Source organism: Myotis davidii, unplaced genomic scaffold, assembly GCF_000327345.1.
Source record: "Myotis davidii unplaced genomic scaffold, ASM32734v1 scaffold826, whole genome shotgun sequence".
Classification (NCBI taxonomy): Eukaryota; Metazoa; Chordata; class Mammalia; order Chiroptera; family Vespertilionidae; genus Myotis; species Myotis davidii.
Genome location: NW_006297142.1, coordinates 595,318 through 600,304, shown reverse-complemented (window position 1 = coordinate 600,304; position 4,987 = coordinate 595,318). Strand labels below are relative to the sequence as shown.

At 62.0% G+C, this 4,987-nt stretch overlaps 1 protein-coding gene across 1 annotated transcript in view; it reads right to left on the bottom strand.

The window, feature by feature from the left end:
• FADS2 (fatty acid desaturase 2) overlaps positions 1–4,987 on the bottom strand; it is a 28,238-nt gene that overhangs the window by 22,845 nt on the left and 406 nt on the right. The gene's annotated exons all lie outside the window — the stretch shown is intronic.

Below are 4,987 nucleotides of genomic sequence, written 5' to 3'. Positions count from 1 at the left end.
CTCCCCCCCCCCGGACGCCGCCTGCCAGCTGCGAAAGCCGAGTGCTGCGGGCTGTCCCCGATCCCTGGTCCCTGGTAGAGGCGGCAGTTTTCTGAGCGGGCCGGGGGGGATCTGCCACGGAGCCCGGCGAGCTCGGTCCCACACCAGGGCCTTTGCACGGCTCTTCCCCGCTGCCCGGAGTCCTGCGCCCGTGTGTCCGGGGCCAGTCCATTTGGGCTGCACCTCAAAGAGGCTTTTCCCAGCCGCCTTCCTGTAGTTGCCACCTGCAGCCCACACTTTCTCTGAGACATGCTTACCTCTCGGGCAGCGATCCAGACCAGAGCCTCTAGCCCCGCCGGCCTGGCTCAGTGGTTGAGCATCACTTATGAACCAGGAGGTCACGGTTCGATTCCCGGTCAGGGCACAGGCCCGGGTTGCAGGCTGGATCCCCAGTGGGGGGCGTGCAGGAGGCAGCCGGCCCATGATTCTCTCATCATTGATGTTTCTCTCTCCCTTCCTTTCTGAAATCAATAAAAATATTCTTTTAAAAAAACACAGGCTCTATTCTGAACAGATGCTCCCGACTTTCACTAGGTTACGCCCCGAAGTAGAAAGTGCGTTTACAGCACCGAGCCCAGCGGTCAGAGCTCAGCCCAGCCCAGCCTGCACGTGCTCAGAACACACAGGAGCCCGCCGCTGGGCAAAACCACCGAACACAAAGCCTATTGGACCATAAAGCGTCCAGTATCCCGTGCAAGTTACGCAATCCCTTTCGCAACGTCGGAAAGTCCAAGAATCCCGTCAAACCATCGTCAGTCCGGGACGTCTGTGCTCACTTCCTTACTGCCGCCCACCAGCAAGCGCTGCGCCAGGCCGCCTCCTTGCCTGCCGCAGCCCCAGGGCCTCACAGGAGGGCTCACGAGCAAAGGTGGGGACCCAGGACCCCACGCTGTGCACCCCTAACCCCAGGAGACCTTCCCACTGCAGTCGTGTTCAGACTGCCCCGCCATTCTGCACAGCCCGGCGGATGCTTCTGGAACGCCAGGACCCTCCCCTCCCCCCTTCCTCACCAGTGGCTGTGGAGGGCGAGCCACCGAGCCCCGGCTTCACGCAACAGCCAGCCAACAGCCACCGATCTTTGCCAAACTCTGGGACAGGCCCCATTTCAGAGATGAGAAGAGACGGGGAGACGCGCTCCTCGCCCCGGCCCCATTCGCGTGTGCCTAACGAGAGGTTTCCGCGGTTCATACAAAGGCCTCAAACTGCGCTTCCTCCTCCCTGAGGAAGGTCCCTCTGTGCCTCCCCTTCCAGTGCCACCGTGGCGCACACACGTGCAGGTTTCCGACAGCCGCTCCATCGCAAAAACCAGGCGGCGCGCGGGGCAAGACAGGGACAACCCGAAGTCGGTTTGGGAACAGGGATGGGAACCGGGCGGGCAGGGAGAGGAGCCACACACTTCCCAGAAAGAGGCCGGCCCGGTGGAGAAAGGAGCAGCAACAGGCGGACAGGGCGGGGCAGCCCCCCCACCCCCCACCCCCCGCTGCCCAGGAGGCATGTCGGGGTAAGGAGGTCAGGCTGCAGGAGGAGGCCAGGCCCAGAGCACCGACTCCCAAATGGAAGACGTGTGTGTGTCACGCGCCCCGGCCGTCAGTTTCTGCTCCTGTCATCACCCGCTCCAAGGCCGGCCAACTTCTGACAGAAGCCATGACCCCTGCCCCAGCGCCCCTCCAGGCCCTGAGCGCCCCGCGCCATGCTGTTTCTGGCGGCGTCCCCCTCCTCGGCAGAGCGATGCTGGTCCCTAATTCAGCTTCGCACATCAGGGCACCGAGCAGGGCACGGAGCGTGGGACTCAGAAGTGCGGGAGGAGCCAACTCCTGGCAGACGGCGCTGCGGGCAGCAGCCCTGGGAACCAGCAGCCCTGGGAACCGGGGCTGGGACACGTGGTGAGAGAGGAGAGGGAGACACCGAGGAGGGACCTGGGTCCTCAGCTGGAGGCAGGGATGCTGACTTCCTCCCCCAGCAGAGAGGTGCAGGCGGGGCAGGAAGCCCCTGTCCACGTCCCCTCCATGGAAGAAGCCACGGAGGCTGGGGGGGCAGTGCTGTGCCCCAAGAGCCGGTGGCGAGTGTCCCTGCTGATGCGGGAAGGCAGGGCTACCCAGGAGCAGGTCCCACGCTGGCAGCCTGGGGCTGATGGGGTCACAGCGGGGGGACAGGACTGTGCACCTCTCGAATCTGCCTAAAGAGCCCGGGAACTCTGGGCTGGGCCTGGGGTCTTCCCTCCTCCCCGGACCTAGTTGAGGGAGCTGAGCTGCCGTCCAGGCACAACAGGGGAAGAATTTCGATTTCAGTAAATGCCTCTTCCTTCAGTAAAAGTGGGTACACTCAGGTACCCCTTCTTCACACCCCTTTTCCTATGTCCTGAGCCCCCATCCGTGTGTGCCAGGAACATGTACACAGTGACGATCCTTCCCACCTGTGCTCAGGAGTCAGCAATGACCTCACGCACAGGCCACTCGCAATAACCTCCCCACGTCACAGAACCTCCCCACGTCACAGAACCTCCCCACGTCACAGACCGGGAGGAAAGTTGGAGGCAAGTGTCCGCCTAGGAATTCACACCGAGGTGTTCTCCTCTACTGTGACCCCACCCCCACCCCCCACCCGTCAGAAGGAGGTCCGAAAGCCACTTTCAACCTGTGGCCTTTTCACAAGGACAGCTGGGCGCAGGTTAAGAGGTAGAACGAGTCCTGACCCCTTCTCTCCCTCTCTGGGTCCTAAGAAGGGACGGGGCAGGAACCGGCTGGACAAGGGGGGTGGAGGGAGCTGGTATGAGAGGCAGAGAACCCCCATTCCAGCCCCAGCGGGAGAGGACAGAGGGAAAGTGGATTCCTCAGTGACTCATCTTTGCCGGGCCCAGCTCTGAGCCTCGGAGACTCTGAGTGAAAGTGCGAGGAGGGAATTGTAGCTGGAGATGAGTCCCCAGTGGAGAGAGTTCTGCAGAGGTGGGACTACGCCAGTGATGGCGAACCCATGACACGCGTGTCAGAGGCGACACGCGAACTCACTTTTTTGGTTGATTTTTCTTTGTTAAATGGCATTTAAATATATGAAATAAATGTCAAAAATATAAGTCTTTGATTTACTATGGCTGCAAAGATCAAAAAATTTCTCTATGTGACCCGGCACCAGAGCTGAGTTAGGGTTTTTCAAAACGCTGACACGCCGAGCTCAGAAGGTTCGCCGTCACTGGACTCTGCCTGGAAAAGAACAGACACCTTGGGGCAGGGATGAGGGTTCCTCTGTCCACAGCGAAGCAAAGGGCAGAGCCCAGCCGGTGTGTGGCTCAGGGGTTGAGCATCGGCCTGGGAACCAGAAGGTCACGGTTCGATTCCCAGTCAGGGCACTGGCCTGGGTTGTGGGCTCGATCCCCAGCGTGGGGCGTGTAGGAGGCAGCCGAGCCACGATTCTCTCTCATCATTGATGTTTCTCTCTCCTTCCTCCCTGAAATCAAATATATATATTTGTGCAGAGCAGAAGGACCAGAGGACCAGAGGGAGAGAGATCAGAGGTGAAGTAAGGGAGGGAGGGAGGGAGGGAGGGAGGACTCAGTGATGGCAGGTCCCGGGTTTAGGCCCAGGGGCTGGGGAACCAAACCCAGAACCTTGGTGTATCCGGATGACACTCCAACCAGCGGAGCTACCGGCTGAGTGACCGACCGGGGCTTGAGCCGGTGTTTCACCCTGAGGGCAATGAGCAATCAGCGTTGTGTGCAGGGCTGACTCCAGGCTCGGTGAGAGAGGTAACAGGTGGGAATGTGATATGGCAGCTGTAACAGTGAAGCAGCTTTTACCCTGACAGGCCAAGGGTTCTACCTCCCAAAGGAGGCCCGAAGGCCCGGCCAGCCCTTCTCTGGGGCATCTTTCCGGGGAAGCAGAGGTGCTGCGTCCTGAGGTCTCTTCTGGGGAAGCGGGGAAACGCCCCATTGAGAACCCGGCTGTCCCCAAAAGAGCTTCTCTGACCTTCAGCCTCTGAGACCTAACAGTGCATCCAGGGCTGCAGGGGTGCGGCCTGTCTGCTGGTCAGTCTCTCCCCAAACTCGCATGGCCCATAACACTGCTCCCCAAACTCTGAGGCAGCAGACAGCCCATGCCCCCAAGGGACAAAGCACCTGCCCAACAGCTTAAAAACAAAACCCTCGGATCCCAAGCGGTTCCCAACCTCTCTCTTCAGTCCCCTTCCCAGACCTCCCATGTTGGACGTTCGGGGAGAGAATGAATGACTACCCAGTTGGTCACTTCACATATTCAACTATATGCCCATTTAGTACGTTTCACATTTCATGCCCTGCAAGCCCGATCGGAGAAGGAAGGAGGCTCCTGGGGCAGGGATTGTGCCAGCCGAGGGCGCAGGGCATTCCCGGCGGGATTGGAAACAGAGGGCCATTGAGTTGAACGCCCCAGAGTAACCTCGAGGCCGCTGGACCTGTTGCCAAGCCCGCCTGGGGCTGCTGAGTCCACGCGGCTCCCCGCGCCTCTCCACCGGCCTGTGCAGACTCCAGCCCTTTCTCCTTTCTGCCAAGTCCCCACCCTCGCCCCCAAGAAGGCCGATCCCGGGCGGGGTGGGTCCTGGGGGTCTGAGCGCGGGAGCAGGGGCTCCGGCCGCCTCTCCGCGGCAGCCATGGCGCTCTCCTCGCCCCAGACTCCAGGCAGAAGCTCTGCAGGCCGAGTGGGGCGAGCTTTCCTTCCCGCCCGGCGTCGGGCCGGAGAGCGAGGCCCGCTCCCGGGTCCTACACCTGGCTCCTGCCCGCAGCGCCCGGGGCGGCCATCTTCCACGCCGGGGCGCCAGAGCTCTGGGGCCCGAGCGCCCTCTTTGGGGCGTCCCTGGTTCCCACGAACCCCGCGGAAGAAGCGGCCGCGTGGGCGCCAGGGCGCCAGGTAGATCCCGCACGATCCGCACGCTCCGGGCTCCCCCGCCCTCCCGGGGTCCCAGTCCCACCCCAGCCGGCGGG